A 10,592-nucleotide genomic window follows, 5' to 3' on the forward strand; every position below is an offset into this window, starting at 1 on the left:
GGAGTGCAGTGTCCAATCATGGCTCACTGCCTCTTCGGCCTCCTGGGTCCAGGCAATCCTTCTACCTCCTGAGGAGCTGGGACTAGGGGTATGCACCACCACACCCAGCTAATTCTTGCATTTTTTTTGTAGAGATGAGGTCTCCCTATTTTTTTTTGAGACGGAGTCTCGCTCTGTCGCCCAGGCTGGAGTGCAGTGGCGCAATCTCGGCTCACTGCAAGCTCTGCCTCCCAGGTTTGTGCCATTCTCCTGCCTCAGCCTCCTGAGTAGCTGGGACTACAGGTGCCTGCCACCACGCCTGGCTAATTTTTTGATTTTTAGTAGAGACGGGGTTTCACCGTATTAGCCAGGATGGTCTTGATCTCCTGACCTCGTGATCCGCCCGCCTCGGCCTCCCAAAGTGCTGGGATTACAGTCCTGAGCCACCATGCCCGGCCGAGGTCTCCCTATTTTGCCTAGGCTGGCCTCAAACTCCTGTACTCAAGCAGTCCTCCTGCCTTGGCCTTCCAAAGTGCTGGGATTACAGTCCTGAGCCACCATGCCCAACCCAGAATTAGTTTTAAAGAGTTTATTCAAGCAAAAAGCTGGGAATAGCTACCTAGGAGACACTGACTCCAGAGAAATGGGTTCAGTGTTCCTGTATTAGTCTGCTTTCACACTGCTGATAAAGACATACCCAAGACGGGGCAATTTACAAAAGAAAGAGGTTTACTGGACTTACAGTTCCATGTGGCTGGGGAGGCCACACAATCATGATGGAAGGTGAAAGGCATGTCTCATGGTGGCAGGCAAAAGAGCTTGTGCAGGGAAACTCCCCTTTATATAACCATCAGATCCCGTGAGACATACTCACTATCACGAGAACAGCACAGGAAAGACCTGCCCCCAAGATTCAATTACCTCCCACCAGGTTCCTCCCACAACACGTGGGAATTCCAGATGAGATTTGGGTGGGGACACAGTCAAACCACATCAGTTCCAAACAGGCAGAAAACAAAGACGTTTACCTGGATTACCAAATTTTCTATACAAGGCTGGTTTAAGAGGTGCAACAAATTAATTAGCTGGTTTCAGTCTGTTTTCTTTTCCCTACAGCTTTTCATTTCCTTTCTAACTTAAAAGAGTATATTTAGCATTCCATCTTAACACAACTCGAGAGCCATGAAGCCTTTGTGTGAGGCAGGTAAGAAGGAGGTTAATCTACAGTGAAAGTCAACATTGGAGAGGCAAGGGCTCTTCCCTGGTGCCCTTCAGCCATTTATAGCCTTTTACAAAACAATGCAAGTAAGGAAGAAGGCTTAATCTAAAATCAGAGAAAAAAAAGGTTCTAGTTGCCTAGGTTACATACAACTGTCCGTCACACGACTCAGGTCCTAAGCATTCTTTTTTTTTTTTTTTTTTTTTTTTTTTGAGATGGAGTCTTGCTCTGTCGCCCAGGCTGGAGTGCAATGGCGTGATCTCAGCTCACTGCAACCTCTGCCTCCCAGGTTCAAGCAATTCTCCTGCCTCAGCCTCCTGAGTAGCTGGGACTAGAGGCACACACCACCACACCCGGCTAATTTTTGTATTTTTAGTAGAGACAGGGTTTCACCATGTTGGCCAGCCTGGTCTTGAACCCCTGACCTCAAGTGATCCACACCCATCAGCCTCCCAAAGTGCTGGGATTCCAGGCATGAGCCACTGGGCCTCATCTCATAATCATTCTTTTAAGGCTTAAAATAATTTAGAGTTTCAACAGCTTAGATTTTGAATTATTTATTTTCACTGATAATTTACAGCTTCATTTATTGGCAAATCTCAAAAATCTCAAAAAACATAACATGGAATGAAAAAGGCAGTGCTGTGGGTTGAATTATGTCAACCAAAAAGCTGTATTCAAGTCCTAACCCCCAACTTACCGGTGAAGGTGACCTTTTTGGGAACGGGGTCTTTGCAGATGTCATCAAGTTAACATGAGGTCATATGGAGGTAGGGTGGGCCCAAATCCAGTGACTGATATTCTTTTTTTTTTTTTGAGACAGAGTCTCCCTCTGTCGCCCAGGCTAGAGTGCACTGGTGCCATCTTGGCTCACTGCAACCTCCACCTCCTCCCAGGTTCACGCCATTCTCCTGCCTCAGCTTCCCGAGTAGCTGAGACTATAGGCGCCTGCCACCACGCCCGGCTAATTTTTTGTAGTTCTAGTAGAGATGGAGTTTCACCGTAGCCAGGATAGTCTTGATCTCCTGACCTCATGATCTGCCTCCCTCGGCCTCCCAAAGTTCTGGGATTACAGGCGTGAGCCACCGCGCCTGGCCTTTTTTTTTTTTTTTTTGAGACAGAGTCTCGCTATCGCCCTGGCTGGAATGCAATGACACGATCTTGGCTCAGTGCAACCTCCATCTCCCGGGTTCAAGCAATTCTCCTGCCTCAGCCTCCAGTGTAGCTGGCATTACAGGCGCATGCTGCCACGCCCGGCTAACTTTTTGTATTTTAGTAGAGACGGAGTTTCACCCTGTTGCCCAGGCTGGTCTCAAACTCCTGAGCTCAGGCAATCCGCCCGCCTGCCTCAGCCTCCCAAAGTGCTGGGATTACAGGCATGCGCCACCATGCCTGGCTAATTTTTTGTATTTTTAGTAGAGATGGGGTTTCTCCATGTTGGTCAGGCTGGTCTTGAACTCACGACCTCAGGTGATACGCCCACCTCGGCCTCCCAAAGTGCTGGGATTACAGGCTTGAGCCACCGTGCCCAGTCCGATATTCTTATAAAGAGAGGAAATCTGGACACAGGAAGAAGACGGCTCCGTGATGATACAGGCAGCTATTGGAGAGGTGCCGCTACAGCCAGAGAGTGCCAAGGATTGCCGGCCATCACCAGAATCAGGAAGAGGCAGGAAAGATTCCTCTAGAGCCTTTGGAGGGAGGACAGTGCTGCTGACACCCTGATTTTGAACGTTTAGCTTCTAGAACTACAGGACAATAACCTTGCGTTGTTTTGTGGCAATTAGCTGAGGCAGCCCCACGAGGTGTCTGCAGGCCTGCGTACACATCCTGCCTGTGCAGATGAGCGCCCTGACAGGGAGGGAGAACTTCCCCTCCACCCTCTGAGCATCTGATACCTGAGCCTGTCAATCAATTGACCACAAGCAGATGAACAGGAGAAAAGGTGGACAAATATCTTCCATGCACAGGGCCATCCCAGGAAAGAAAAGTAAATATCTACACTAAACCCAGGGAGATCTAGAAGCTCTGACACTCTCAGCACAGGGGAGATGCAGGGAGATGCAGGCAACTTCAGGAGAGTCGATGTATTACATGATATTTTTTGTATTTTTAAATTTTAATTTAATTAATTAATTTTTTTGTTTTTGAGATGGAGTCTCGCTCTGCGGCCGACGCTGGAGTGCAGTGGCACCATCTCGGCTCACTGCAACCTCTGCCTCCTGGGTTCAAGCAATTCTCCTGTCTCAGCTTCCCAAGTAGCTGGGATTACAGGCGCCTGGCACCATGCCCAGCTAATTTTTGTATTTTTAGTAGAGGCAGGGTTTCACCATGTTGGCCAGGCTAGTCTCAAACTCTTGACCTCAAGTGATCTGCCTGCCTCGGCCTCCCACAGTGCTGGGATTACAGGTGTGAGCCACTGTGCCCAGTCCCTCTGTTTTTTTTACTCCAAAGGTAAACCATTTTAAATGATTTCTTATTAATACCTCCAATAATCTTTCTCTAAAGAGAAAACCAATTTTTATCTTTGCATCAGTATGCTACTAATAACAAAGTTAATTTTTTTTTTTTTGAGACAGAGTCTTACTCTGTCACTCAAGCTGGAGTGCAGTGGCATGATCTCGGCTCACTACAACCTCCACCTCCTGGGTTCAAGTGATTCTCCTGCCTCAGCCTCCTGAGTAGCTGGGATTACATGTGCCTGCCTCAATGCCTGGCTAATTTTTGTATTTTTAGTAGAGACAGGGTTTCACCATGTTGGCCAGGCTGGTTTTGAACTCCTGACCTCAGGTGATGTGCCTGCCTTGGCCTCCCAAAGTGCTGGGATTACAGGTGTGAGCTATCGTGCCCAGCCCCTGAAGTTAATTTTAATATAACTTTATAAACATATATATCTGATTTCAATTTTTACCACAGAAGATAAGATTTCCAAAAACATTTTATAACCTTTTACAACTTTCTATTAAAGAGCAGATCAATGCTCCAGGAAAAGTCTGTTATTCCAACACAGGGGCCCAGACTCTGGCCCTGCATCTGTGTGCTTTGTATATTAATGCTCAATTTTTAGTAAAACTAAATAATCCCCTTCTAATTTTAGCCAACTTGATCACACACAATTTTTTCTTTTCTTTTCTTTTTTTTTTTTTTGAGATGAAGTCTCGCTCTGTCACCAGGCTGGAGTGCAGTGGCGCGATCTCAGCTCACTGTAATCTCCGCCTCTCAGGTTCAAGCGATTCTCTTGTCTCAGCCTCCCGAGTAGCTGGGATTACAGGATGCATCACCATGCCTGGCTAATTTTTGTATTTTTAGTAGATATGGGGTTTCACCCATGTTGGCCTCTTATTTTTTTTGAGACAAGGTCTCACTCTGTTTTCCAGGCTGGAGTACAGTGGCATGAACGTGGCTAACTGCAGCCTTGAACTCCTAGGCTCAAGCAATCCTCCTGCCTCATCCTTCTGAGTAGCTAGGACCACAGGCATGTGCCACCATACCTGGCTAATTCTTTGGATTTTTAGTAGAGATGAGGTCTTGCTATGTTGCCCAGGCTTATCTTGAAGTCCTGAGCTCAAGCAGTCCTCCCACCTTGGCCTCCCAAAGTGCTGGGATTACAGGTGTGAGCCACTGAGCCCAGCCAGAAAATTCTTTTCACAAGATTAATCTTCCACAAACCTTGTACAACTCACTACACCTCCAGTTTTAGCCTATACCTCCTTTTTATATTGGCATTCTGTATTAGGACCAAAATTTGTTTTCCTTCCCCCATTATTTTGACCACACAAAATTCTCTTACGTAAAAGAAAAAAATTGGCCAGGTGTGATGGCTCACGCCTGTAATCCCAACACTTTGGGAGGCTGAGGCGGGTGGTTCACAAGGTCAGGAGTTCGAGACCACCCTGGGCAGCATGATGAAACCCAGCCTCTACCAAAAATACAAAAAAATTAGCTGGGTATGGTGGAAGGCGCCTGTAATCCTAGCTATTCAGGAGACTGAGGTAGGAGAATCACTTGAACCTGGGAGGCGGAGGTTGCAGTGAGCCAAGATCACACTACTGCACTCCAGCCTGGGCAACAGAACGAGACGCCGGGTGCGGTGGCTCACGCCTGTAATCCCAGCACTTTGGGAGGCCGAGGCCGGTAGATCACCTGAGGTCAGGAGTTCGAGACCAGCCTGACCAATATGGTGAAACCCCGTCTCTACTAAAAATACAAAAATTAGCCGGCATGGTGGCGAGTGCCTGTAGTCCCAGTTACTCGGGAGGCTGAGACAGGAGAATTGCTTGAACCTGAGGCAGAAGTTGCAGTGAGCTGAGTTCGTGCCACTGCACTCCAGCCTGGGCGACAAAGCGAGACTCCATCTCAAACAAAACAACATACACACACACACACACACACACACACTGTGAACCACTGCTGTTGGCCACCTCCAAAACTGCACAGCCCCTTGTGTAATTAACACTCACTGCAGACCACTGCTGTCAGCCACCTCCAAAACTGCAGCTCTCACCTGTGACTAACTAGCCATCACACACGCAAAAGCACGTAGTGTCTCACCGTACAAAGTAATCTCTGGTGGCCAGGTGCAGTGGTTCACACCTGTAATCCTAGCACTTTGGGAGGTCGAGGCTGGTGGATCACCTGAGGTCAGGAGTTCAAGACCAGTTTGGCTAACATGGTGAAACCCCATCTCTACAAAAATTCAAAAAGTAGCCTGGCGTGATCGCGGTTGCCTGTAATCCCAGCTACTCAGGAGACTGAGGTGGGAGAATCGCTTGAACCTGGGAGGTGGAGCGTGCAGTGAGCCGAAATCGTGCCATTGCACTCTAGCCTGGGTGGCAGAGCCAGACTCTGTCTCAAAAAAATAAAAACAAAAAAACAAAGTAATCTCTGGTGCCCCCCAAAGCCAAAGAGATCAGGTGATACAATACAAAGAGAGCAGAGTTTTAGACCTGAGAGGACCCTGTCCATGACTCTTCAGCCTCCACAGGAAGACCCAAAAGGGTGTGAGGGCGTCTTTTTCTGTGTTCCTTAAGGGGTCTGAGACATTGGACATCTTATGATACCAAAGACAGCAGAGGAGGGAGGAGTTTGAACCTCAGCTTTCAGTTAAGCTGACTTTTAACTATAGAGCTCTTTTTTTTTTTTTTTTTTTTGGATATGGAGTCTCACTCTGTTGCCCAGGCTGGAGTGCAGTGGCGTGATCTTCGCTCACTGCAACCTCTGCCTCCTGGGTTCAAGTGATTCTCCTGCCCCAGCCTCCCAAGTAGCTGGGATTATAGGTGTGCGCCACCACACCCAGCTAATTTTGTATTTTTAGTAGAGATGGGGTTTCACCATGTTAGCCAGGCTGGTCTTGAACTCCTGACCTCAGGTGATCCGCCCACCTCAGCCTCCCAAAGTGCTAGGATTACAGGCGTGAGCCACCATGCCCGGCCAGAGCTCTTTTAAAAAAATATTTTTGATGAAGGGCAGGCAAGCCCCAAAATTGTGGCTTAGCCCACGAGGGTTCTTGGCTTTGCCCGGGAAAGAATTCGAGAGCGAACCTATGGTGTTCGAAGCACCTTTGATTGAAGCGGCGTGTACAGCAGCAGCAGAGGGACTGCTCCTTGCAGAGCAGGGCTACCCCATAGGCAGTAAGCCCAGGGAAGCAGCTCAGAGGCACTTCTGCAGTCACATGTATATCCACTTTTAATCATATGCAAATTAAGGGGTAGCTTACGCAGAAATTTCTAGAATTAGGCCAGGTGAGGTGGCTCATGCCTGTAATCCCAGCACTTTGGGAGGCCAAGGCAGGCAGATCACCTGATATCAGGGGTTTGAGACCAGCCTGGCCAACATGGTGAAAACCCATCTCTACTAAAAATACAAAAATTAGCCAGGTGTCGTAGCGCACGCCTGTGGTCTCGCTACTTAGGAAGCTGAGGCAGGAGAATCACTTGAACCCTGGAGGCAGAGGCTGCAGTGAGCTGAGATCACGCCATTGCACTCCAGCCTGGGCAACAGAGTGAGACCCTGTCTCAAAAAAAAAAAAAAAAAAGAAATTTCTGGAATTAGCGTGGTAAGTTCCGCATTGTCTGGTTGTTGCCATGGAAAGAGGCGGTAGCTTCCGGTGTTACCATGGCAATGGTAAACTGATATGGCACACTGGTGGGTGTGCCTTGTGGGAGGCTCTTCTGCACTGGACCCATTTTAGCTAGTCTTCAGTTTGGTCCCGTGTCCAAGCCCCGCCTCTGGAGTTGAGCTCCACCTCCTACCTCATTTTCTTTTTTTCTTTTTTTCGAGACGGAGTTCCACTCTTGTTGCCCAGGCTCTAGTGCAATGGCATGATCCTGGCTCACTGCAACCTCCGCCTTCCAGGATCAAGCAATTCTCCTGCCTCAGCCTCCCAAGTGGCTGGGATTACAGGTGCATGCCACCACATCCAGCTAATTTTTGTATTTTCATTAGAGACGAGGTTTCATCATGTTGGTCCAGCTGATCCGCCCGCCTCAGCCTCCCAAAGTGCTGGGATTACAGGGGAGAGCCACCCCACCCAGCATCATTTACTTTTGGATGTGCTTTGTGATAGTCAGGAGAGACCTGCCTCAGCCCACCCCTACGTTCTCTCTCCACCTGCAGGCACCTGAGTCCGCCTCTGTCTCATCCATCTCGAGTCCCATGTGGGCTCAGTGATGCCCCTCCTTGCACAAATCACTCGTTTTCTCCCGGGGTCTGTCCCTCAAGATAGCCACTACTGCCACAACTCCCATCTGCTCGTCTCAGGTCCCTCTCCAGCTACCAGCAGATTTTAAAAATCTTTTAATTCTTTGGCCTCACTTAGCAGCAAGGTCTCAAACTTACACCCCAAAGTGACCCTCTGTTCTTCTTTCACCTTTCTCCCACCTGCCCCACCCTGCGTCACCATGGATGTCAGCTTCCTGCCCACTCCCCATCCTCCTGTGAACCCTTCCTCGGCCTTCAGAGCCGGTCCCTGCCTCTCCTTCCTGGCTTGGTCCAGTCTCACCCCAGCTGCTCTGCCGTGTGGCTGCCATCACCACCGTCCTCACCCTGTCCTCTGTGGTCACCATGTAGCCATGTCTTTCCAGCGTCATCTGGCTTTCGTCACACTCCTGCTCAGAAGCCAGCGTGGGCTTCCTGTGTGGCTTGGACCGGGACCACACAATCTGCCCCACCCAGTTATCTTGGAAAGACTAATTCCCAAACTGTCTTCAACCCTCCATTCTCATCAACTTGTCCCCAGACTCCATTCGCCCAAAGCAGGAAAGCTCTGCTCATGGCCCGGACACAGTGGCCTTCCTCGGGGACATTTCCCAGACAGTTGTGTGCTTGCTCCCGCACCAAGACCACTCATGGCCTGTTTTCCTAAACCCCACATCCCAGATAGCTTGAAACTACGTTTTGGGATCTTTTATCAGAATTTCTGCTTTGTCTTCAGAATGGCTCCGTCCTCTCAAATTCCTACAAATTCCCTTTCTGGCTGAATGCAGTTTCTTTGGACAGCTTTCCTTTCTTGAGCTCTGGTTATGGCAACAGCGCCAGCCTCATCTTGCATGGCAGCCTCCCCTCGGGCCTTTTGCCTTCCAGCCACACCCCCTGGTTTTGGCTTTGTACTTGCTCTAGGTCAAGGACTTTGGAGGCAGATGGCCACATCTGAGGCCTCCTCCAGCATGTCCTGGCTGATGCGTTAGGTGAGCCATTCGGCTTCCCTATTTCTCAGTTTCCTCATCTATAAAATGGAGATAATATTAGAAGTCACCTGACAAGGCTGTTGTGGCTCAAGGGGGCTCCTAAGTGGGTAGCAGACTTTCACGGAGTGGTGTTGGGCCTGTGGAGGGGAAGACACAAGAAGCAGCAGTGGGGCTGTGATGCCATCGAGCACAGCAGCTACTGGTCCCCCCCCCAGGGAGCTCTGCAACAGAAGTGGTCCTCACGGCTGTTCTCGGTTGGACCAAGATGGCCAGGACTTTGCAATGTGGGCTGTCCCAGGGAAGGGTATGACCCTGGCAAGTTGCAGCTGATGGCTGAAGGCCGCTTACCACACCCTGAACAACTGGGACACCCAGCCTGTCACTGGAGGGGTCTCCCGGGGCCTCTCATCACAGCATCCACCACAGTTGCTGAGGTCCACATGGGCCAGGCACTGGGCTAGACATGGAACGAGACGGGGGTCCCTGACCTCATGGAGCTTCCTTTCTACTAGCAAGGACAATCAGTACCAAACAAGTAAACTCAAAGTATTAAGCGCCGGCGGGGCGCGGTGGCTCAGGCCTATAATCTCAGCACTTTCGAAGGCCGAGGCGGGTGAATCACGAGGTCAGGAGATCGAGACCATCCTGGCTAACACGGTGAAACCCCATCTCTACTAAAAAACAAAAAATTAGCCGGGCATGGTAGCGGGCGCCTGTAGTCCCAGCTACTCGGGAGGCTGAGGCAGGAGAATGGCATAAACCCGGGAGGCAGAGCTTGTGGTGAGCCGAGATCGCGCCACTGAACTCCAGCCTGGGTGACAGAGCGAGACTCTGTCTCAAAAAAAAAAAAAAAGTATTAAGTGCCAAGATGCAGCCATGTGTTAGCTGTTGGTGGGGTTGAAGTGGCAGGCGTCAGGTGTACAAGGCAGATTTTGATCTGTGACAACCTACTCAGGTGGTGTTCTCAAGCTCTTCGGGCCTGCAGACAGAGAGGCTGAAAGGTCTGTAAGCCCTGTGGGGAAGAGGCCCCAAGTCCTTCTCGCCTTAAGAGCTGGGTCCCATGGTAAGCTGGCAATAGGGTTGTTGTAGCAGCTGAGGTCTCCGGGCCTGGATGAAAGGTGGGGTCACTCAAGGTAGGGCTTTCACACACAGCCCTGGAACACAGAAGCCTTTCCAAGAGCCAGGGAGCCCCTGGAGAGTCACAGCAGGACTTCCACATGGATTCTGCCCTGGAATTCCTGTAGAAGGTCCTTGGATGAGGGCACGCGCCTAGCGTGTCCCCCTTGGCCACAGCTCCTTCCCCCACGTTGCTTCTCTTCCTTTATTCACCCTGGTACCTGGGCTGTCCTCCTCATCAAAGGGACAATTCAAAACTCTGCAGTTGATTTTAAGAAAGTAGGTGAATTTATTGGCTGGGAAAGACAATGTAGTTTGCACTTTAGGTTACTTCTAATTCTTTGTTTGCTTCTGTCAAAATTTAAAAAGGGCCTATTCAAGTGGTCAACTGACAGGTCATTAAGTACACTTGGTGATAAACTGCTGTTATGTTTTTTGCATATTAAGTCAGAAGCAGCTAAAGAAATTGAGCGTTGGCTGGGCACAGCAGCTCACGCCTGTAATCCCAGCACTTTGGGAGGCCAAGGCGGGTGGATCATGAGGTCAGGAGATCAAGACCATCCTGGCCAACAAGGTGAAACTCTGTCTCAACT

The sequence above is a fragment of the Pongo pygmaeus genome, chromosome 7 (genome assembly GCF_028885625.2).
Source record: "Pongo pygmaeus isolate AG05252 chromosome 7, NHGRI_mPonPyg2-v2.0_pri, whole genome shotgun sequence".
Lineage (NCBI taxonomy): Eukaryota > Metazoa > Chordata > Mammalia > Primates > Hominidae > Pongo > Pongo pygmaeus.